This window comes from Canis aureus, chromosome 11 (genome assembly GCF_053574225.1).
Source record: "Canis aureus isolate CA01 chromosome 11, VMU_Caureus_v.1.0, whole genome shotgun sequence".
In the NCBI taxonomy this organism is placed as follows: Eukaryota; Metazoa; Chordata; class Mammalia; order Carnivora; family Canidae; genus Canis; species Canis aureus.
Window position 1 is genome coordinate 66,183,952 of NC_135621.1, and position 26,193 is coordinate 66,210,144.

Below are 26,193 nucleotides of genomic sequence, written 5' to 3' on the forward strand. Positions count from 1 at the left end.
CCCATTACTGGGGTTGGTAAATTCTATCACTTATGAAGATATTACTTGCCTCAGTAAATAAGAATTTTGTTCTTATTTAAAAATAATTAGTATTTTACAGGGAGATATTTTGACTATGCAAATATCCTGCTTTTCATCAAACTTACACTCACTATAATAGTATCTACTGATAATTTTCCCTAAATAAATTATTGCTCTGAGGGCTGGCAAAGGTGATTCAATTTGTTTTCTTCCAGGATTTTATTTAAATTTAAATTCAACTTACTTAACAAGTGGTATAGTATTGGTTACAGGAGTAGAATTAGCGATTCAACACGTACATAGAACATGCTCATCACAACACATACTCTCCTTGATGCCTATCACTCATTTAGTTGATCAACCCCCCCACCTAACTCCCCTCTAGCGACCCTCAGTTTGCTCTCTACAGTTGAATGTCTCAAGGTTTGCCTCCCTCTCTGTTTTTTTCTTTCTCTTCCCTTATGTTCATCTGTTTGTTTCTTAAATTCCACATGAGTGAAATCATATGGCATCTGTCTTTAAGTGACTTACTTCACTTAGCATAATACTCTAGTTCCATCCACATTTTTGCAAATGGCAAGATTTCATTCATTTTGATGCCTGAGTAATATTTCATTACAAATATGGTGGTGATGAGTGGTGTTCAGCATTCTCTCATGAGTCTGTTAGCCATCTGTATGTCTTTGGAGAAACATATATATTCATGTCTTCTGCCCATTTCTTAACTGGATTATTTATTTTCTGGGTGTTGAATTTTGTAAGATATTTATGGATTTTGGATACCAGCCCTTTATCTGTCATTTGAAAATACCTTCTCCCATTCTGAGGTTTGCCTTTTAGTTTTTTTGTTTCCTTCACTGTGCGGAAAATTCTTATCTTGATGAAGTCCCAATAATTCATTGTCGCTTTTGTTTCCCTTGCCTCCAGAGACATGTCCAGTAAGAAGGTGCTACAGGCAAGGTCAGAGGTTGCTGCCTGTGTTCTCTTCTAGGATTTTGATGGTTTCCTGTCTCACATTTAGGTCTTTCATCCATTTTGAATTTATTTTTGTGTATGCTTTTAAAAAGTGGCCCAGGGACACCTGGGTGGCTCAGTGGTTTAGCGCCTGCCTTCGGCCCAGGGTGTGATTTGGAGTCCCAAGATCGAGTCCCAAATCGGGCTCTCTGCATGGAGCCTGCTTCTCCCTCTGCCTATGTCTCTGCCTCTCTCTATCTCTCATGAATAAATAAATAAATCTTTAAAAAATAAAATAAATAAATAAAAATAAAAAGTGGTCCAATTTCCTTCTTCTGCATGTGGTTTTTTCCACTTTTCACTATTTGTTGAAGAGACTTTTTTTCTATTGGATATTCTTTCCTGCTTTGTTGAAGATCAGTTGACCATATAATTGTGGGTCCATTTCTGGATTCTCTCTTCTGTTCCATCGATCTATATATCTGTTTTTGTACCAGTACCATACTGCCTTGATGATCACAGCTCCATATACAGCTTGAAGTCAGGAAATGTGATATCTCCAGCTTTGTTTTTCTTTTTCAACAGTATTTTGGCTACTTAGGGTCTTTTCTGATTCTGTATGAATACTAAAATTATTCTAGCTTTGTGAAAAATGTTGTTGCTATTTTGACAGGGATTCCACTGAATGTGTAGACTGCTTTGGGTAGCATACACACTTCAACCATATTTGTTCTTCCAATTCATTAGCATGAAATGTTTTTCTGCTTCTTTGTGTCTTCAATTTCTTTCATCAATGTTTTACAATTTTCAGAATACAGGTTTATTCCTAGGTATCTTATTATGGGTTTGGGTACAATTGTAAATGGGATCCATTCCTTGATTTCTCTTTCCACTGCTTCATTTTGGTGCATAGAAATTTCTAGATTTCTGTATGTTGATTTTATATCCCATGAATTTGCTGACTTCATGTGTGAGTACTAGCAGTTTTTTGGTTGGAGATTTTTCGGTTCCGTACAGAGAGTATCATGTCATCTGCAAAGAGTGAAATTTACTTCTTCCTTGCTGATTTAGATGCTTTTTCTTTCTTTTTGTTCTTTTGTTGTCTGATTGCTAGAACTTCAGTATTATGTTGAACAACAGTGATAAGACTGGACATCCCTATTGTGTTCCTGACTATAAGGGAACAGCTCGCACTCTTTTCCCACTGAAGATGATAATAGCAATGGGTCTTTGTATGTGGCCTTTATGATGTTATTCTATCCCTACTTTCTTGAGAGTTTTTACCAAGAAAGGATGCTGTATTTTGTCAAGTGCTTTTTCTGTATCTATTGAGAGGATCAAATGATTCTTACCCTTTCTTATATTAATGTGATATATCACGCTGATTGATTCATGGATATTGAACCATCCCTGCAAGCCAGAAATCCCACTTGATCATGTTAAATAATCCTTTTAAATATACTGTTGATTCAATTAGGTAGAATCTTATTGAGAATTTTTGGGTTCATGTTCATCAGTATTATTGGACTGTAATTCTCCTTTTTAGTGGGTCTTTTTTTGGTTTCAGAATCAAAGTAATACGGGCTCATAGGATGAGTTTGGAAGTTTTCCTTCTGTTATATTTTTTTGGAACAGTTTCAGAAGAATACATATTATTTCTTCTTTAAATGCTTGATACAATTCACCTGGGAAGCCATCCAGCATGGACTCCTGTTTGTTGAGACATTCTTGATTACTGATTCAATTTCTTTACAGTTATTTCTTTAAAGTCTTCAGTTTGTATTTCTTCCTGTTTCAGTATTGGTAGTATATGTTTCTAGGAAAGCATCCATTTCTTCCAGATTGCTCAATTTATTGTCATATGATTGCTCATAATCTTCTATTATAATTGAATTCCTGCAGTGTTCATTGTGATCTCTCCTCTTTCCTTTGTGATTTCATTTACTTGGGTCCTTTCTCTTTTCTTTTTGCTAAGTCTGGCTAGAGGACTATAAATTTTGTTAATTCTTTCAAAGAACCAGCTCCTAGCTTTGTTGATCTATTCTGGTTTTTTTATGTCTACATCATTGATTTCAGCTCTAATCTTAATTATTTCCCTCCTTCTGCTAGTTTTAGGCTTTATTTGCTGTTCTTTCTCCATCTCCTTTATGTGTAAAGTTAAGTTGTGCATTTGAGACTTTTCTTGTTTCATGAGGAAGGCCAGTATTGCTATGTTACTTTCCTCTTAGGACCATCTTTGTCCTGTCCCAAAGGTTTTGGAATGTCAGGTTTTTATTTTCATTTGCTTCCATGTATTTTTTTTATTTCTTTAATTTTCTGGTGAAACCATTCATTCCTTAGTAGGATGTCCTTTACTCTCCATGTATTTGTGGTCTTTCCAAATTTTTTTTTTTTTTGTGGTAGACTTCAAGTTTTATAGCATTGTGGTCTGAAAATATGCAAGGTATGATATCAGTATTTTTGTACCAGTTGAGGCCTGATTTGTGACCCAGTACGTGATCTACTCTGGAGAATGCTCCATCTGCACTCGAAGAGAATGTGTATTCTGCTCCTCTAGGATGAAACACGCTGAGTATATCTGTTAACTCTCTCTGGACCAGTGTGTCATTCTAAGCCATTGTTTCCTTGTTGATCTATTCAGATTATCTGTCCATCGCTGTAAGTGGGGTGTTAGTCCCCTATCATTATTGTATTATCATCAATGATTTCCCTTAAGCTTGTTATTATTTATATTTTGGGTGCTCCCAAGTTGGGGGCATAAGTAATCACAATTGTTAGATCTTGTTGGATAGATCCATTTATTATGATACAGTCCCCTTCTTCATCTCTTGTTATAGTCTCTGGTTTAAAATATACTTTGATGTAAGTATGGCTACTTCAGCTTTCTTTTGGTGTCCATTAGCAGGATAAATGGTTCTCCACATCCTCACTTTCAATCTGGAGGTTCTTTGGGCTTAAAATGAGTCTCTTCTTGGGCTCAGTCAGTGGAGCACCTACCTTTGGCTCAGGTCATGATCTCAGGGTTCTTGGATCGAGCCCTGTATTGAGCTCCCTGCTCAGACGGAGTCTGTTTCTCCCTCTCTGCATCATCCCCCACTCCTGCATTTTCTTGCTCACTCAAATAAACAAAATCTTTAAAAAATAAATAAATATATAAAAATTAAAATAAAATGAGGCTCTTGTAAACAGCATGCCAATGGGTCTTGGGTTTTTTATCCACTCTGATACCCTGTCTTTTGATTGAGCATCAAGTCAATTTATATTCAGAGTAATTATTGATATGAATTTAGTGCCATTGTATTACCTGTAAAATCACTGTTCCTGATGATTGTCTCTGTTCCTTTCTACTCTTTGCTGCTTTTGGTCTCTCTTTGCCACTCAAAGGGTTCCCTTTAATATCTCTCGCAGAGCTCGCTTAATGTTCACAAATTCCCTTTAGTCTTTGTCTTGGAAACTCTTCATCTCTCCCATTCTGAATTACAGTCTTGCTAGATATAGTATTCTTGGCTGCATATTTTTTCCCATTTAGCATGTTAAATATTTCAAGTCACTCTCTCCCGGCCTGCCAGGTTTCTGTGGACAGGTTTGCTGCTCACCTAATGAGTCTACCCTTATAGGTTAAGGATCTTTTGTCCCTAGCTGCTTTTCAAATTCTCTTTGTATTCTGCAAGTTTCACACACATCTTAGTGTTAACCTGTTTTTGTTGATTTTGAGGGGAGTTCTCTGTGCTTCTTGGATTTGAATGCCTGTTTCCTTCCCCAGATTAGGCAAGTTCTCAGTTATAATTTGTTCAAATAAACTTTCTGCCACTTTTTCCCCCAGATTCTTCCCAGGAGGAGAGGCACTCAACAGGGAAATCAGCAGAACTGCAGGAGGGGCAGTGGAGCCTCCAGTCTCCCGGAGTCATTAAGAGAGGAAGTGCACCCCGGGGGAGGAACAAAAAAGCAAACAAAAAAAATATTAAGCTTGATTCCAAAGAAAAGAAAAGAAAAGAAAAGAAAAGAAAAAAGAAAAGAAAAGAAAAGAAAAGAAAAGAGAAAAAAAGAAGCCTGATTCAAAAAAACAAGAAAACAAACAAAAAACTATAAACTTGATTCTAAAGAAAGAAGAAAAAAAAATAAATGATAAATAATAAGTAATAAATAAATGGCCCAGTCCTATATCCACCAGAATTAAATTGGTGCTTTAGGATACTCTATGATCAGCAGACCGGAAACATGCCTGTGCTGATGGTCTGGGGGACAGGCCTGCTATACTGGCCCAAAGTCATACCTGCCCTAGTAAAGATGCCCCTGCTGGGTGCAGGGGAACATGGTTTGTGTAAATGTGACTCCAGACACCAGTGGGGGTGCTGTGTCTCTCTGAAGTCCCACTGTGCTGGTGGGCTTGGGGTGTAAGACGGCATCACCCTCCCCTTCCCTCAGTGAGGTCCATGCTCAGCTACCCCCACTGTCCAGGAGGCCCTCACAGAAAAGCCAACACTAGCCTCCTTTGTCCCAGGCTTCTGTCAAATCCGTACCCTGAACCTGTCCGTGCCTTGGCCATGGGTGCATTAGGCACTACCATTCTCGTGTGTTTTGTCTCTGGCATGCGGCAGGATTCAGAAGTCTAAATCTTTTAAAGGGCATGGCAAGGCTCGGACCCACTCCCCTCCTCCAGAGGAGAGCTTCACAGCACTGCTCCCAGTGATGTTCTGTTCCAGAAAAGCAGTCAAAAGGCTGGGCAAGTAAAAAAAAAAAGGCTGGGCAAGTGCCTAGAGTCCATGGTGAAGTATACCAAAAAGCTGCAACTAGGTTATCTGCCCTCTGCATGCACCTCTGTCCTCTGCTGTTGAATGGCCACTCAGCGATGCCCAGTGGGTCTTTTGTCCTTGGAGAGGCAGTATGTCCTCTTCCAAATGTACTCCAGGAAGGAAAACATTTTCTACCAATGGGATCCCCATACAACCACATCTTCTGCGAACCCAACGCATTGCTATTTTCCCCTCTTTTTCTCTCACCCTGCCTTTTCTCCATGATAAGGGCTCCCTTCCCTCTATTGCCCACAGCTTTTCTCTTACCCAATTCATATCTCCAAACCTCCCATTTGCCATGTTCTCTCCCTCTAATTGTGCAGATTTTCTTAATCTTCATATTGATATATCCTAGTTGTTCAAAAGGATTTGATGTTGATCTAGCTGTGTTCGAAGGATGAGGTAAGCTCAGGGTCCCTCTACTACTGTGCTATCTTACTCCCCAATCCAAAGGTGATTTTCTAATTCCAACATTTTATCTAGATTAGTTGGTATTCTACTGTAAGGTAGTGCCTTCCATTCAATCCTATTTATTGTTCATTTACTTTATCAGTATATATTCATGGATTTCAGTTTATTCAATGAATTCAACTATCATTATTTACTTTGACATTCAAAGTGCCACTGATTCAACTAGAAGAGGTACTTTGAGCTGGCTCCTGTGTGCTTTTGACATGGTTTAATCATTCTTTCAACACTTCGTTGCTTTCTGGTCAACAAGCCATTTCCCTAAGACGCCCTAATTTCTTTTTAATGGAGAATGACATCTGGAACCAAGATCTAGGCACAAGTGTGCTCATTGCTTCTAAATCCTCTCAGTGAACAGAGCTAAGAAATATGTATAGGTACCATACACAAATACACTAACACACATATTGCGCACTGCTGGTTCAGTGACTGAATTTCATTTGTAATTCTCATCTTAATATCATCCAAAAAATAAGGTTTTAATGATTACACAAGTTTTGAAATGACCTCACAAAAATATCTAACGGCAATAGAACAAGTGGCAGAAGAGAGCAAGCAAGAAGATATCCACTAGCTTGAGAAAACGTCATGCAGAAACTGTCACATAAGCTAAAACCACAGTAAGTTATTTTGTCTTGTTGAAAAATTTTGTTATTTAGAGGCGGGGCAAGAGGGCAGAAGAGTAGGGTCCTCACTTCACCTGGCCCCACTAACTAATACTTAGATAACTCAAATCATCCTGAACACCTACGGACAAGACCTGAGATTTAAAGAGAGAACAGCCGGAATGCTACAGAGAGAAGGGTTTTCGCTTCCAGAAAGTTAAGAAGGCAGAAAAAAATAAAAAAGAATCAAGTGGGGGAGGGGCCCCCACAAGAAGCCGGGTTAAAGCCCGGCAGTGAGAGCTTTGGAGACAGGAAAAGTCCAGCCCTGGACAAGCCGTAACTTTAAAAATCCGCATCGATTCTTCCCGGAGGGAAAGGCGCTTAGCAGGGAACTCGGGCAGAACCGCAGGAGGGGGCATTGGGGCCTCCAGTCTCCCCGGGTCACTAGGAGAGGAAGTGCGCCCCCGGCGAGCACCCCACACACTACGGCCGAGCTCTGTAAAGGGCTGGAGCGCCCGGTGGGGCCTCGGGGAATAGCCAGGTGGTCAGGCAGGGGCTCCAGGCAGAGAGGGCTGCGCCCTGCTGCCTTCGGGAGCCGCCTCGGGGAGCGCGACTCCAGCAGCGCAGACCCCAGACCCCAGGGCGCCAGGGGACACAGCCCAGATCCTGCGGTCCCCCTGGGATGCAGAGGCGGGGAGGGCACAGGGTAGCGAGGATGCTCCTGCCGCCAGGCACCCCCAAGCTGTGCAGATCAGCGCACCCCGCCACCCTGCAAGCACCTAGGCCAGTGCCGACTGGGAGCTGCGGTAGTTACTACAGGGGAGCTGACTCCAGAGCTGCAGACCTGCCCGCCGCCAGTGTCGTTATTCCTCCTTGTGTCACCCTGTGCCCAGGAGAGGCAAGGCCGCCAGGGAACAGAGGCCTCACGGGGTCAACGGCTCCCGCTGAGCCCAGTACCCAGCAGGGGGCGGGCATCTCCCCAAGGTACAACCACCTGAGAATCAGCACAGCAGAGGCTCTCCAAGAAGACCAGCTGGAAGGACAGGGGAAAAGCAAGTTCTTGATCAAGCAGCACTGGAAAGCTCTGGGGGAAGGTTGAGGGATTTATAGTATACATAACTAGAGGGAACCCCCCCCCCCGGTTTTCCCTCTTTTTCCAGTACAACTCGTTTTTATATCAGACTAAAAATTTCCAATTTTTTTTCACTTTTCCCACCTTAACTACAATATTTTACCACCTCTTCATTTTTAAGTTTCTTCCTTTTTGACTCACATTTCTACAATTACATGTCTTACATATATTTTCCACTTCTAGATTCCCTTCAACATACCCAACTTAATTATGAAAGATAAACAAGATATGTTTTTTTGTTTTGTGTTTTTTGTTTTCTCTGCCTCATTTTGTTATACAAAGGCAGAAGTTAATACCTTCTAAACATGACCAGCATGCACCCAGAACCAAGTGGTATACTATGCTGGTTCATTCTGTGAGATTATATCCTCTCTTTATTCCCATTCTGCTCCCCTCTTTTATCTCATTTATGTTTTGGTGGTTAATGTTGGGGCTCTATACAAGTATTTCTGATTTATATAAATTTGGGACTGAGCATCTTCTAACATACAGAACTTAATACACTCAAAACCAAGAGGATCACCCACCACTAGGACCCCTCGGGTAGATGACATTCTCCCTCCAATACAACTTTGTCATCACCACCATCTCCCAGTCCCCCTCCCCTTTTGTTCTTTCTTTTTTTTACTCTTTTGCTTATCTACTTTTTTCTCTTTTCTTTTTTTTTTTCTTCTTCATTGGGATTCCTGGCCTTTTCATTTTTACTACTTTGTCTTAAAATTTGTTTCTCACTTTAGTGGTCCTTTTGTTTTATTTCGTTCTGATCTTTATTTTCATTTTCTGGTCTCTGACCTCCGCAGAATCATGTAGGGTGAAATTTACTTAGGTCGTGGTTGATATTCTTGACTCAGCCTGCTCATACAGCTACTCTGCACTGAGCAAAATGACTAGAAGGAAGAACTCACCACAAAAGAAAGAATCAGAAACAGTACTCTCTGACATAGAGTTACAGACTTTGGATTACAATTCAGTATCAGAAAGCCAATTAAGAAGCACAATTATAAAGCTACTGGTGGCTCAGGAAAAAAGAATAAAGGATTCAAGAGACTTCATGACTGTAGAATTTAGATCTAATCAGACGGAAATTAAAAATCAATTAAATGAGATGCAATCCAAACTGGAGGTCCTAACAACGAGGGTTAATGAGGTGGAAGAAAGAGTGAGCGACACAGAAGACAAATTGATGGCAAGGAAGGAAGCTGAGGAAAAAAGAGAAAAACAAAAGACCACGGGGAAAGGTTGAGGAAAATAAATGACAGCCTCAGAAGGAAGAATCTGCATATAATTGGAGTTCCAGAGAGGGCTGAGAGAGACAGAGGGCCAGATAGCATATTTGAAAAAATCATAGCTGAGAACTTCCCTAATTTGGGGAGCGAAACAGGCATTCAGATCCAGGAGACAGAGAGGCTCCCACCACCAAAATCAATAAAAAAAACTGTTCAACACCTCGACATTTAATAGTGAAACTTGCAAATTTCAAAGATAAAGAGAAGATCCTTAAAGCAGCAAGAGACAAGAGATCCCTCACATTTATGGGGAGAAGTATTAGGTTAACAGCAGACCTCTCCACAGAGACCTGGCAGGCCAGAAAGGGCTGGCAGGATATATTCAGAATCCTAAATGAGAAGAACCTGCAGCCAAGAATACTTTATCGAGCAAGGCTCTCATTCAGAATAGAAGGGGAGATAAAGAGCTTCCAAGATAGGCAGAAACTGAAAGAATATGTGACCACCAAACCAGCTCTGCAAGAAATATTAAGGGGGACCCTGTAAGAGAAGAAGGGAGCCCCAAAGAAATAATCCACAAAAACAGGGACTGAATAGGCATTACGATGACACTGAATTCATATCTTTCAATAGTTACTCTGAACGTGAATGGGCTAAACGATCCCATCAAAAGACGCAGGGTTTCAGACTGGATAAAAAAGCAAAACCCATCTTCTCTACAAGAGACTCATTTTAGACCTAAGGACACCTCCCAGAAAATGAAAGATTGAAGAACCATTTACCATTCAAATGATCCTCAAAAGAAAGCTGGAGTAGCAATCCTCATATCAGATAAATTAAAGTTTATCCCAAAGACTGTAGTAAGAGATGAAGGGGAACACTATATCATACTTAAAAGATCTATCCAATAAGAAGACCTAACAATCATAAATATTTACGCCCCTAATGTGGGAGCTGCCAAGTATATCAATCAATCAATAATCAAAGTAAAGACATACTTAAATAATAATACACTAACAGTAGGAGACTTCAACACGGCACTTTCTGCAAATGACAGATATTATAAGCACAATTATCACCAAAGAAACAAGGGCTTTAAATGATACACTGGACCAGATGGATTTCACAGATATATACAGAACTTTCCAGTCCAACGCAACTGAACACACATTCTTTTCAAGTGCACAAGGAACTTTCTCCAAAATAGACCACATACTGGGTCACAAATCAGGTCTCAACTGATACTAAAAGATTGGGATTGTCCCCTGCATATTTTCAGACCACAATGCTTTGAAACTAGAACTCAATCATAAGAAGAAATTTGGAAGAAACTCAAATACGTGGAGTTTAAAGAGCATCCTATTAGAAGATGAATGGGTCAACCAGTAAATTAGAGAAGAATTAAAAAAATTCATGGAAACTAATGAAAATGAAGATACAACTGTTCAAAATCTTTGGGATATAGCAAAAGCAGTCCTAAGAGAAGAATACATCGCAATACAAGCATCCCTCAAAAAAACTGGAAAAAATTCAAATATGCAAGCTAACCTCGCACTTAAAGGAACTTTTGAGAAAGAACAGCAAATAAAACCTACACCAAGAAGAAGAAGAGAGATAATAAAGATTTGAGCAGAACTCAATGAAATAGAGACCAGAACTGTGGAACAGATCAACAAAACCAAGAGTTGGTTCTTTGTAAGAATTAATAAGATAGATAAACCATTAGCCAGCCTTATTAAAAACAAAAGAGAAAAGACTCAAATTAATAAAATCATGAATTCAAGAGTAGAAATCGCTGCGCGTTGGCAGCGGCGGCGGCGGGGCCTGGAGCCGGATCTAAGATGGTGGCGGCGGCGGCGGGACCTGGAGCCGGATCTAAGATGGCGGCGGCGGGGCCTGGAGCGGGATCTAAGATGGCGGCGGCGGCGGCGGTCCCAGGCAGCGCGGGGCCCTGCGCGGTCGTGTCCGTGTTCCCCGGCGCCCGCCTCCTCACCATCCGCGACGCGAACGGCGAGATCCAGCGGCACGCGGAGCAGCAGGCGCTGCGCCTCGAGGTGCGCGCCGGCCCGGCCGCGGCGGGCATCGCCCTCTACAGCCATGAAGATGTGTGCGTCTTTAAGTGCTCGGTGTCCGGAGAGAGAGAGTGCAGCCGCGTGGGCAAGCGGTCCTTCATCACCACCCTGGGCTGCAACAGTGTCCTCATCCAGTTCGCCACACCAAATGATTTCTGTTCCTTCTATAACATCCTGAAAACCTGTCGGGGCCACACCCTGGAGCGGTCGGTGTTCAGCGAGCGCACAGAGGAGTCCTCTGCCGTGCAGTATTTCCAGTTATGGCTACCTGTCCCAGCAGAACAGGATGCAGGACTACGTGCGGACGGGCACCTACCAGCACGCAATCCTGCAGAACCACACAGACTTCAAGGACAAGATTGTTCTGGACGTTGGCTGCGGCTCTGGGATCCTCTCCTTTTTCGCTGCCCAAGCTGGAGCGAGGAAGATCTATGCGGTGGAGGCCAGCACGATGGCCCAGCACGCCGAGGTCTTGGTGAAGAGTAACCACCTCACTGAGCGCATCGTGGTCATCCCCGGGAAGGAAGTCTTGCTCCCTGAGCAGGTGGACATCATCATTTCAGAGCCTGTGGGCTACATGCTCTTCAACCAGCGCATGCTGGAGAGCTACCTCCACGCCAAGAAGTACCTGAGGCCCGGCGGGGGGGGACATGTTCCCCACCATTGGTGACGTCCATCTTGCGCCCTTCACGGATGAACAGCTCTACATGGAACAGTTCACCAAGGGAACTTCTGGTACCAGCCATCCTTCCATGGAGTGGACCTGTCAGCCCTCCGAGGCGCTGCGGGGGACGAGTATTTCCGGCAGCCTGTGGTGGACACATTTGACATCTGGATCCTGATGGCCAAGTCTGTCAAGTACACAGTGAACTTCTTAGAAGCCAAAGAAGGAGATTTGCACAGGATAGAAATCCCATTCAAATTCCACATGCTGCATTCCAGGCTCGATCACGGTCTGTCGCCTTCATCGGCTCCATAATGACAGTGCGGCTCTCCACGGCCCCGACGGAGCCCCTGACCCACCGGTGCCAGGTCTGGTGCCTGTTCCAGTCACCACTGTTCGCCAAGGCCGGGGACACGCTCTCAGGGACATGTCTGCTTATTGCCAACCAAAGACAGAGCTATGACATCAGTATTGTGGCCCAGGTAGACCAGACAGGCTCCAAATCCAGTAACCTCCTGGATCTGAAAAACCCCTTCTTCAGGTACACCGGCACGACGCCCTCGCCCCCACCCGGCTCCCACTACACGTCCCCCTCCGAGAACATGTGGAACACGGGCAGCACCTACAACCTCAGCAGCGGGATGGCTGTGGCGGGGATGCTGACCGCCTACGACTGAGCAGTGTTATCGCCGGCGGCTCCAGCGTGGGCCACAACAACCTGATTCCTTTAGGGTCCTCCGGCGCCCAGGGCAGCAGCGGCGGCGGCTCCAGCGCCCACTACGCAGTCAACAGCCAGTTCACCATGGGCGGCCCTGCCATCTCCATGGCCTCCCCCATGTCCATCCCAACACCATGCACTATGGGAGCTGGGCCCCGCCGGCGTGGAACAGACTGACAGCACCAGGAAGCCAAATGAAGACCCTGCCCACCCCCCCACCCCCCTACCCCCCCACCCCCACCTGGGCGGCTTTCACCCCTGTACCGGAGAAGCCCAAACACCTGGTCACGTCCCTCTTTGCTATGGGAACTTGGACACTTTTTTACACAACATTGCCGCCGCCGCCCCCACTCCACCGCCCACCCACATCTTGGCCCTGAGCGTGTGTCGCTGCCATATTTTACACAAGATCATGTCGTGGGAGCCCTGTTTCCCCCTCCTGCCCTCCACCCTGACCTGGGTTTGACATCTTCTGTAACAGGCGTGTCCGGGCCTGACAGCTGTGGGCCTGGCGGGGAGTTGGGAGGGATGGGGGGAGCAGGTGCCACCCCACCCGGTCCCTTGGCGCCTGTCCCCCCACTTTGCCTGTCTCCAATGGGAAGGCAGTCCTGACTGGGCGGGGCCTCCCCTTCAACTACCAGGCCTTGGTCACAATGGGCATGACATGCTGCTTTTTTTAATTTAATTTTTTTACGAGAAGAACCAGTGTCAATCCACAGACCCTCTGAGAAACCAGGCCGGCCTGGCCGAGCCAGCAGCCCCTCTCCCCAACTCAGAGGCTCAGTGGTGAGGGGCAGCCCTGCCGAGTCTTCGGGACAGGGGTGGGGCCAGGCCTCTGGAGACCCGAGGCCCCCGCCCACCAAAGGGTTCACCTCACACTTGAATGTACAACCCACCCAGGCTGTCGGGAAGGCCCTCCGTCCTCGGCCCCTGCCTCTTGCTGCTGTCCTGTCCCTGAGCCCCTGCAGGTCCCCTCCCCCACCCCTGCCAAGAGTTCGAACAGGTGGCCCCGTGGGCCCCGGGCCTGGAGGGAAGGGTCACTGTCAGCCGCTCGGGGCAGACACGAGAAACCTCAAGGATCAATCGTGGAAGGCGTCCTTTTTCCTTGTAGCTCACATTAGGCCTGTGTGTTTCCCTCAATATTTGTAGATGCTCCAGTCCCTAATACTATGATGGCATTTCGGTCCCTCCCCAGCCTGGGAAGGGGCCTTGCAGGGACCTCCGCCCCCTCCCCCCCAAAACAAAACAAATAAACAAGGAAATGTATGTTTCAAAAAAAAAGAGTAGAAATCACAACCAATACCAAGGAAATACAAACAATTTTAAAAACATATTATGAGCAACTATAGGCCCACAAATTAGGCAATCTAGAAGAAATGGATGCATTTCTGGAAAACCACAAATTACCAAAACTGGAATGGGAAGAAAGAGAAACCTGAACAGGCCAATAACCAGGGAGGAAACTGAAGCAGTCATCACAAACCTCCCAAGACACAAAAGTCCAGGGCTAGATGGCTTCCCAGGGGAATTCTATCAAATATTTAAAGAAGAAACAATACCTATTCTATTAAAGCTGTTCTGAAGGATAGAAGGGGACAGAATACTTTCAAACTCATTTTATGAGGCAAGCATCACTTTAATTCCAATACCAAAGACTCCACCAAAAAAGGAGAATTATAGCCCAATATCCCTGATGAACACAGATGCAAAAATGCTCAACAAGAAACTAGCCAATAGGATCCAACAATACATTAAGATTAGTCACCATGACCAACTGGGATTTATCCCTGGGATGCAAGGTTGGTTCAACACTCGTAAAACAACCAACATAATTGATCACATCAACAAGAGAAAAATCAAGAATCATATGATCCTCTCAATAGATACAGAGAAAGCATTTGACAAAATACAGCATCCATTTCTCATCAAAACTCTTCAAGTGCACATGGGATAGAGGGAACATTCCTCAGCATCTTAAAAGCCATCTATGAAAAGCCCACAGCATATATCATTCTCAATGGGGAAACACTGAGAGCCTTTCCCCTAAGATCAGGAACACGACAGGGATGTCCACTCTCACCACTGCTATTCAACATAGTACTAGAAATCCTGGCCTCAGCAATCAGATAACAAAAAGAAATAAAAGGCATTCAAATTGGCAAAGAAGTCAAACTCTCCCTCTTCGCAGATGACATGATACTCTACATAGAAAACCCAAAAGACTCCACCCCAAGATTGCTAGAACTCATACAGTAATTTGGCAATGTGGCAGGATACAAAATCAATGCCCAGAAGTCAGTGGCATTTCTGAAGACTGAAGAAAGAGAAATTAAGGATTCAATCCCATTTACAATTGCACCCAAAAGCATAAGATACCTAGGAATAAACCTAACCAGAGAGGTAAAGGATCTATACCCTAAAAACTACAGAACACTTCTGAAAGAAATTGAGGAAGACACAAAGAGATGGGAAAATATTCCATGCTCATGGATTGGAAGAATGAATATTGTGAAAATGTCAATGCTACCCAGGGAAATTTACATGTTCAATGCAATCCCTACCAAAATACCATGGCCTTTCTTCAGAGTTGGAACAAATCATCTTAAGATTTGTGTGGAATCAGAAAAGACCCCGAATAGCCAGGGGAATATTAAAAAAGAAAACCAGAGCCGGGGGCATCACAATGCTGGATTTCAAGTTGTACTACAAAGCTGTGATCATCAAAACAGTGTGGTACTGGCACAAGAACAGACACATAGATCAATGGAACAGAATAGAGAACCCAGAATGGGCCCTCAACTCTATGGTCAACTAATATTCGACAAAGCAGGAAAAACTATCCACTGGAAAAAGGAGAGCCTCTTCAACAAATGGTGCTGGGAAAATTGGACAGCCACGTACAGAAGAATAAAACTAGACCATTCTCTTACACCAGACACAAAGATAAACTCAAAATGGATGAAAGATCTAAATAGGAGACAAGAATCAATCAAAATCCTAGAGGAGAACACAGGCAACACCCTTTATGAACTTGGCCACGGGAACTTCTTACAAAATACATCTATGAAGGCAAGGGAAACAAAAGCAAAAATGAACTACTGGAACTTAAGATAAAAAGCTTCTGCACAGTTAAAGAAACAGTCAACAAAACTAAAAGACAACCTACAGAATGGGAGAAGATATTTGCAAATGACATATCAGATAAAGAGCTAATATCCAAGATCTATAAAGAACTTATTAAACTCAACAACAAAGAAACAAACAATCCAATCATGAAATGGGCAAAAGACATGAAAAGAAATTTCAGTAAAGAAGATATACACATGGTCAACAAGCACATGAAAAAATGCTCTGCATCGCTGGCCATCAGGGAAATACAAATCAAAACCACAACGAGATACCACTTCACACCAGTAAGAATGGTGAAAATTAACAAGACAGGAAACAACAAATGTTGGAGAAGATGTGGAGAAAAGGGAACCCTCTTGCACTGTTAGTGGGAATGTGACCTGGTGCAGCCACTCTGGAAAACTGTGTGAAGGTTCTTCAAAGAGTTAAAAAAAGAGCTGCCCTAGAACCCAGCAATTGCACTGCTGGGGATTTACCCCAAATATGCAGATGCAGTGAAAAACCAAGACACCTGCACCCCAATGTTTATAGCAGCAATGTCTACGATAGTCACACTGTGGAAGGAGCCTCAGTGTCCATTGAAAGATGAATGGATAAAGAAGCTGTGGTCTATATATACAGTGGAATATCACTCAGCCATTAGAAACAACAAATACCCACCATTTGCTTCAATGTGGATGGAACTAGAGGGTATTATCCTGAGTGAAGTCAGTCAATCGGAGAAGGACAATCATATGGTTTCACTCAAACAGGGAATATAAAAAATAGTGAAAAGGATTATAGGGGAAAGGAGAGACAATGAGTGGGAAAAATCAGAGAGGGTGACAAAACATGAGAGACTCCTAACTCTGGGAAACATACAAAGGGTTGAGGAAGGGGAGGGGGGGGCTAGGGGATGGACTGACTGGGTGACAGGCACTGAAGGGGGCACTTGACAAGATGAGCCCTGGGTGTTATACTATATGTTGGCAAATCGAACTCCAATAAAAAAATATACCAAAAAAAAAAAGTATTCAGAAAACTAAAGAAATATTCAAACCCTATAAGATGAATTATAGTAAGACATCTAGAAGCCACTGAAATAAATAGGGTGTCAGTGGTTTTATTCGTGCCTAAATTCAATTTACGTCTGATTTGCTAACTTTGTGCCTTGTTCACTGTAAAGTTTCAAAAAACTTTTAAAGTATTATATTGCTAAGTAACCTAAAAAGCAAGCAGGAAATCAGTATATAAAACCAAGAATCCCACATTAGTTAAACATCTATTTTTTTTAAGATTTTAGTCTTTTTTAAAAGTTTTTTATTTATTCATTTAAATAATCTACACCCAACATGATGCTCAAACTCAAAACCTCAAGATCAAATTGCATGCTCCTCTGAGAGCCAGTCAAGTGCCCCAAATATCTATTTTTAAAAAGAACTAAATTCTATCAGTTTATACAACTGAAAAGTTGTAAATCTGGGCATATTGTAAAAAAAGAAAAACTACAAATACAATTCAAAAGTTAGCAAAAAAAGGTTGATAAATCAAAAACCAGAGCTATCTTTGACACTGCCTTCTCTCTCACCACTCATGGTTACAATTACAACCATCACCCAGTCTTGTCTATTCTATACCTTAAATATCTTGAATGTCTAGTTCTCTCCATCTCCACTGCCATCATCTGCTACCTCTAAAACTGATTACGGCCTCCCCAACTAATCTATATTTAATACTTTCTCTATGCTGCAGGCAGATCCTTTAAGATGTAAATGGATTCTATCCATCTCCAACCTCAAATCCATTGCAAGTCCCCTTTGTTGTCCTTTACTTGGCCTGCAAGTCCTTCCATGTATCCTTCTAATTTTTACAATTTCACCATTCTCACCTTGCTAAGTCTTAACCACCACCACCACCACCTCCCCCCCGGCTTCCCTTAGGCCCCCAACACACTAGGATCTTTTCCACCTGAAAGTCCTGGCACATGATGACCCCCTGAAGGGAACACTCCTCTCTCTACTTTGCTTTTATTGTAGCTTAAATATCGGTTGCTAAAAGGGGCTTTCTCCAGTCCCTCCATCTCAAGGAGCCATTCCCTTGCTCTTACCCTCCTCATAGCCCATTGCACTAATAACAGATTTAAATTCAATATCTGTCTATTTATCTTATCTCTCTAACCCCTACTAAACTCTTTTAAGTTTCTTAAAGGCAAAAGACATCAGTGTTAGTGGCTGACTGGCCCGTGACTTAAACAATGCCGTGCATCAGGTAAATGTTTAAATTTTTAGAGTACATAAGTAAATCTTTAATAAATAAGCTGTCAAAGGACAGGACTGGGAAGTAATAAATTTAAGTGTACAAATGTGTGTCCCATAGAAGATAATGACAAGGGGCAGCCCGGGTGGCTCAGTGGTTTAGCACTGCCTTCAGCCCAGGGCATGATCCTGAAGACCCGGGATCGAGTCCCATGTCGGGCTCTCTGCATGGAGCCTGCTTCTCCCTCTGCCTGTGTCTCTGCCTCTCTCTCTCTGTTCTGTGTCTGTCATGAATAAATAAAATCTTAAAAAAAAAAAAAAAGATAATGACAAGCTTTTTCTACTTCCATTATGGGTAGAATAACAATAGCTAATATTTATTAAATGTTCGCCATGTTTCAGGTATTTTACATAGATTACATCATTGATCCTTATAACAACCATATGAGGAGGACCTGAGGCCAAAGAGGTTAAATAACTTGCCCAAAATTACACAGACATGGGAGAGTTGAGAGTTTTGAAGCTGGTTCAACCACTATGCTCTCTAGAACATAAGGAAACAAGTTAAACTATAATAGAATTATTTTTTTAAGATTTTATTAATTTATTCATGAGAGACACACAGAGAGAGAGTCAGAGACTTCAGAGAGAGGCTACCTGACTTCAACACGGAAAGTACCCCTAATGAGCAGTTCAAAAGACCCTTCAGGCTTTTTCACATACCTTAAAGCTCGAGTGTCTATACATAGTTATAACCATACAAGGTAACAAAAGAAAAGGGATGACCAGTAGAGTAGTAGTGACTCTCTGCCCCTCTCTTAGTAGGGACATTTTTCACCACTTACTTTAATATTCAGCAACTAAAACAAACCACAGAAATAACTGGGTGCTAAGACTAAGATCACAATTATCTACAGCTCTCATTTTCAAATTCTACTTTTACTAAAACATGATTAATCTCAAGGGCATTCAATATAACTTTATGTCCTCCCCCGCCCTAAATAAGAGCCTGATTTTTCTCTTCCCCATGGCCTCTGAATGACAAAATTTTCCCTCGTTTTTCCTAGTCCACGGTATAAGAAGCACTTGTTTTCCAACCAGATTTATTGAAAGAGGGGGCCATCAAAGTAAAGGAAGCACTAAAGAACAAAATAAAGTCAAAGAATGGGAGAATTTGGGATAGGAATTATCCACCCCAGAGATTAACCATGGAAACACACTTAGATAGATGATCATTATCAAGTTTATATAGGAGAAAGTAAAATGTATGTATTACATATGAGGAAAAGAGAATGCCAAGAATATCAGAAATAGGAACTGACATTTTCTAATATTTCATAATTTAACAAATACTTCACCTTTAATTTTATTCAAATATTGCCTTTTATTTGCAATATGTCAGGCATGAAGCTTAATTCAGGTGTCATTTTTCTAAGGAAATATAGCAGTTAGAAGCACAAGCTCTAAAGTCAGGTATTTTGGGTTCAAATTTTGCCTCTGCCACTTACTGCTACGATACCTTGGGCAAATATTTAATACCACATTATTTAATACCTCAGTTATGGTAAAATGGAACTAATAATAGCAACTACCCTATTAAGGATGTTGTAATGAATAAATGTGATAATATATGTAAAGAGCTTAATACAAAGCTGATACATAGCACTCAATAAATTTTAAGAATAATTAGTACTATTTACCAGAGAGTTTCTGGATTATTCAGTGCTTTTTACAGGCTGCTAATATTTTCAACCCTATTTAAAAGTTATCGTTTGAAATCTAATCATTTAAATGCAATTGTCATCCTTTTTTGAAATCTGGATTCAGCTGCATGCCAGCACACTGTAAACTGCTAAACTCATATTTTTAGCAATCCCTCTTTGCATTTTTAGTGATTATTCTAAGGATAACAACATATATCCTTAACTTTTAACAGTCCACTAAGAGTTAATATTGTACTACTTCATGAAAATGCAGGAACCTTGCAATTTCCCTTCTTCAACATTATGCTATAATCATTGTAGATATTACATCTGCATATGCCACAAGCCTCACAATACAGTAGTATACTTTTTACCTTAAATGGTCACAGTGCTTTAAAGGAATTGGGGAATAATAAATACATTTACCCACATACTTCCCATTTCTGGTGCTCTTTATTCCTCTGGAAAATCCAAGTTTCCATCTGGTATCACTTCCCTTCAACCTGAAGAACTCCCTTCAGCATGTCTTGTAATGCAGGTCTGCTGGCAATAGAATCTCTTTTTTGTTTATGCAGTGTTATTCTCTCTTTCCAAGTGTTGACTCCCCTTCCATTTCTGCCTGCTTATGGTCACTCTCCAGTGCCTTCAGAGTTGTGGGGTTTTTGTATTTTGTCCAGAATTTATAATGGTTTTCTGCAGGAGGATTAGTTCAATACGAGCTACTCCACTATTACTAGAAGCAGCTAATATTTTAAGATGCCAGAGAAGTTTTAAATATTCAAAGGATATTCTTGGGCATGTGGCTCTAAGGTAAAAGATGGATTACAATACTTCAAAATGATATATTCATAGTTATACTATTATGCCATAAATTGATTCATGTGATCTGTTAGGTTACAATTCAGCAACCTAATTATTTCGGCATTGTTTCTATTTTTCCCACATAAAATGATATATACTTCACTTTGTCCTATGTAAATTTGAAATGATCATATAACTAGAAACATAATCATGTACTTGATTGTTTCTTCTACTAGAGTTTTATTTTGGCTTTTAACAACAGAAACCAAGTCCAGCTAACTTTAGCATAAAAGAAACTGATGGCAAAAAAAACAACTAGATTATAGAATCAATGGAAGCCCAGAGAATCAGGCTGCAAAGGAAATCAAAGGAGGCAAAGTATGATGAAAATCCTAAGCCATAAACTCAGGCCCCGTAGCCCTGAGACCCACTGAATACTTAATCTCCACTCTCTACACACATACTGCTGAAACTACTCCATCATCTACATCATCTAATCTAACTATTTTAATATCCAGCACTCCCTTAAAAGTCAATGTCCTAAGCAAGACTATCTGATTGGCTCACAGTCTAACTGCTAGATATAGGTAGAGTTTATCTCATCATACTTAGTATTCCTCAAAATGAGAAGGGTATATAACTCTAAGTTCTAATATATTATTATTAATTTTAAAAGGGAAGTATAATGATTGGCAAAGCAGCAAGCATTGGAGCAAAATCATACAATATGAGGATTTCATAAATATAACATGCCATACTTGCTTCATTCATGGTTCAGTGCTTCTAATTATTTTGGAGTTAAAGTTACACCCAACTTAAAATGTGATATACAAAGCTCTCATTTATAAAGTAAAAAGACGAGGAATTAATTCCATTAGAAGAGAATTCTTGCTTTTCAAAAGTATTCATTGTTAGATTCCTTCAAATAACTTGACTCCTCCATTACAATGAATGTTAGATTTATAAAAACCTTATTTTCTTCTACTTTCTGAAGGACACAGGTTTAAATCATTCAAATTTTGTATTTACATCCAAGACATTTTATTGATTTACAGATGCGTGGACTTTTGAGCACCTGCCCTCACAGAATTTACAAGACTAAACTGAAATAGATAGGCATGAAACAATGTCTCTCTTGCAACTAATCAAATCAAATTAATATAAAATACCAAAGACGAAAACAGTACTGAACAGTTAGGGAAAAACTGTGAAAGGCTGAAATTTAATCGGTGTATTGACTAGTCAGGCATTTATTTGTCATTGACTAGACTTTTTTATAACTCTGTAGAGAGAGAAGCTAACTTGTAGAAATTAATAATACAAACATGTCCATAGAAATGCAAATTGGTCCTGATTATTGTCCAGCAGATACTGATCAGTTTTATCTGTTCTGCATTCACTTGTACATTCATTTCAGCCTCCCTTATTTAACCATAAACATATGGTACTTTGAACTGTAATAATATAATACCATTAATTAATGAATTAAATATAATTTTTGGCATATATTCATTTTATATGTGTATGAAAGTCATGATCACATTCTCTTTTGAAATGTATCCATTGATAGGGTGCCTGGCTGACTCAGTCAGCAGAGCATGTGACTCTTAGTCTCAGTGTCCTGAGTTCAAGCCCCATACCATGTTGGGAACGGAGCCTACTTTTTTTTTTTTTTTTTTTCCGGACCCTACTTAAAAAAAAAAAAAAAATAGTGTCCTTTGACAATAGTCTGTTAGGTAGAGGGCTAAAATGAAAAGATAAATGTACACAACTGCCACCAGTAATTCTATATTGTACAACCTTAAAATATATGGCAAAGAAGTCCTACTTAGAAGATAACTGCTGTAACGAAAGACTTAGGACTACTGATATAATTATTTCTCCATATGACATAATAGAAATAGCCTACAAATGCACTGTTCTCTACTATACAGTAGTATACACTATACAGTGTATCTATCAGCCTCAGTCTCTGCCTCTATATACACACACACTACATAAATAAACATACACTATGTGTATATATATATATATATACACACATACCTTATACAATATATAGTATATGTACTGTATATTAAAATATAGTATAAGAATATCTCATATAGTATACAGTATATACATAAAATTATACTATACATATATAGCAAATAGTTTGTGTGTATATGTACATATATAACCTATAGATAATATAAAACAATTAGAATGCTCCTAATATTAAATGATCATTTCCATCACTTAGAATAAGAATTCAAAAAAAATAAAAAAATAAAAAATAAAATAAAAAAATAATAAGAATTCTGAAAATAACCATGAATCCTAGACTCCTATTTTAACTTTTCACTGTTACATTACAGTTGTTCATAACAATGAGAAGCATGATTCATAATTTGGCATTGACAGTTTATTTTCTTTTTATAGGCAGACAGTTAAGTAATTTTATCTTTTCAGTCAGACACAGGTTAAATATCACTAGTTAACAGCTTTCTCATAATCAACTTATAATAAAAATCACATTTTCACAGCAGGGAAAGACCATGTTCTTTTAAAGCCTTCATTATAAGGTAGTTCCACAATTCAGTTTCAAACATTCTTAAAGCATTTAAAACAACAGTAACCAAAATGTTTTTAAAATCCTTTGGCAATGAGTTCTATTGAGTATATAGCAACTTCATTCATTTTAAATACATATTTCAAACTCTTATTTAATTCTACCTAGAGAGTAATTTCAAAGTGATATTTCCTGAAGCCAAAACTCAGACTTCATGTCTCTAGAATAATCTTGCTTTGTTGTAGTTTCAACTTCAGTAAGTCTATATGCTCTTCGCGAGTAGTTCTGGCTGGCCTGGGCCTGTTGTAAATAGTTGATTCCGTCAGGCAGCTTTTTAAAAAGTCAACACATTTAACAATTCACGCAATGTACAAAAGTATTGTACCCTTTTTTTTTAAGATTTTATTTATTTATTCATGAGATAGAGAGAGAGAGAGGCAGAGACACAGGCAGAGGGAGAAGCAGGCTCCATGCAAGGAGCCCGACGTGGGACTCGATCCTGGGACTCCAGGATCACGCCCTGAGCTGAAGGCAGGCACTAAACCGCTGAGCCACCCAGGGATCCCAAGTATTGTACTTTAAAATAAAGATGTGTTTCTTCTTGTGAAATAAAGTTAATCAGGGATCCCTGGGTGGCGCAGCGGTTTGGCGCCTGCCTTTGGCCTAGGGTGCGATCCTAGAGATCCGGGATCGAATCCCACATCGGGCTCCCGGTGCATGGAGCCTGCTTCTCCCTCTGCCTGTGTCTCTGCCTCTCTCTCTCTCTCTGTGTGACTATCATAAAAAAAAAAAAAAAAAAAAGAAATAAAGTTAATCATTTGGGACAGTCTGCTTAAAAGAAATGGGATAGTTTTATGTTCTCTAGAAAAGAACTGAAAGGGTAGTTCATCTCACTTTTCCCATCCTTTATTCTATTTTGAGCAAAACCTAGAGATCAAATGTTTTATGTATGACAGAAAAAAGACACATATCATTAAAGGATGCAAACCTGCAAAATCATATAAGCCTGTGAGATTCCAAAAAACTGTTCTGTATTTTTAATATCTGAAAATAATCAAATAATTTTATGTTAAATGAAAATTTTCCAAGCTCCCTAGTATATACCCTCTAAAATTTTAAACAAATATACTTAATATGAAAATAGCATTTTATCCAAATATCAAATATTATACTGAGTATTTGAATAGCAAACACAAACAGTTCTAATCCCAATCACAGACTGTTGTGAAATGTTAATGTATTTAAATTTTTTAATTATACATGGAATTAACTGAATTATTCTACTTTAAACAATTAGTTATTAATATTTCAGTCATATTAAATTACAAGAACACATGAACAAGTGAAACTCAATGCAGAAAATTTTCAGAAGCAAATTACACAATGTGGGAAGTCAATTTTGGGCTTCTGGAAAATGTTAAGGGCAAACAGTCTAGTCTACACAGATTTTCAAAGAATGTACTAAATAGCTCTTTTAAGGAAAATACTAAATGATATCATTGTAGTAACACGAAAGTATAAGGAAATATACAATTATATTTATACCTCTTAATCAGGCTAAATTAATGAGGCAAACTTAATTAACAATCATGCTTTCATAATACTTTCAATGAATACCAGATATTACATTATTGAAAATCCTTGTCTAAGTTTTACACCAGCATTACTGAAACTAAATTAAAATAAATATCACATATTAATATTCTGAAAATAACTCAGAAAGTCAATCACTTAGCTTATATATTGCCTATAGACAGTGTAAGGCTCTGTTCTGAAAGGGTGAAGAACTAGGATGCAGATACATCTTGTAAACTATATCCATAATAGTGACTTAGGGAAAATGCCCTCTCCAACAACCCTATTACAAGGGAGCTAGCCATAGGACATTCCATGAAAAGGAATGTGTTCTGAAAATCATGACTCCATACATACACCTGAGTGAACTGGGAATGGGCACTTGACATAGTCCGAAGATTGTTAAGCAAACTACGAGGGTTTTGGTGGGGGAGGCTCTGCCCAAGCAGCAACGGTGACAACTTCTCATGCCTCTCTCCCTCTCTGTCTTTTTCTCAGCAATTATGGATATACCAGACAGTTAAGAGTAGGGAAAAAAGCAGAAAGACTTAAAAAGAAGTCAGGTTACTGGTAGGTCTGTGAACTACATGGACAAGATAATCAAGAATCCATAACCTTCTGAGAGTCTCAGAATGTCCTCCAAGGAGCCATGAGGCTTACATAATTGTTCTATTTGTTCCTGTTTGGGGAAAGGGAAAATAGGACTAAAATCTCACAGTCTGACTTTCCCTAGGTTCCCAGAGGTCTTGCCAAATTGTTCAGATTTGTCCTTTTCCTCTCATTATGTGCATCCTTACGGTATAGCTTCAAAATGACAACACATCTGAGGTCATCTCTGTTCTTAAAAAACTAAGAATGCTAAATAGAAGACCTTTGGTTTTGATTTTAGCTCATTTCCTCATAGTAAGTCACGTCAAAGTAGAAAAAAAGTCACTATAATTTACTTAAAGAAAAATAAACCCTTAAGATACTAATGTAATTCACTAAAAAAAATCAAGTCTATACTAACTAGATAGATTAGATAGTGATACTGTGATATAATAAACATTTGGTGTTCATTCCTGATTCTCCAGCAAAAGAGTTTCTAAATCCCTAGCAGTTTCCTTAGTGTTAACAGTGACTTTGGTAGTACAAATGAGATGATGATTCTTGGCTGAGGTGCTCCCAGATAGTTTCAGGAAGGGCACTGGTCATCAGAAAGATCACGTACGATTAAAGGGTGAAAACTTCCAGTCCCACCTCAGGACCTCCAAGGAGGCAAGAGAGGCTAGAAAAGGAGTTCATCAATAACGGCCAATGATTTTATCAATCATGCCTACATAATGAAATCTCCATAGTAACTACAGAGTTCGGAGAACTTTCAGGGTTTCTTTTTAACACATGAAGGTGCTGGGAGAGTGACATGCCCAGAGAAGGCATGAAAGTTCCATACCACTTCCCCCATGCCTTGTCCTATACATCTCTTTTGTTTGGCTGTTCCTGAGTTGTATCCTTTATAGTAAATCAGTAATAGTAAATAACCTATCTCCTGAGCCATTCTAACAAAT

At 40.3% G+C, this 26,193-nt stretch overlaps 1 protein-coding gene and 1 pseudogene across 3 annotated transcripts in view; one reads left to right on the plus strand and one right to left on the minus strand.

The window, feature by feature from the left end:
• WDPCP (WD repeat containing planar cell polarity effector) overlaps window positions 1–26,193 on the minus strand; it is a 426,161-nt gene that overhangs the window by 373,023 nt on the left and 26,945 nt on the right. The window lies entirely within an intron of this gene.
• On the plus strand, window positions 11,041–13,033 carry LOC144324413 (histone-arginine methyltransferase CARM1 pseudogene; annotated as a pseudogene).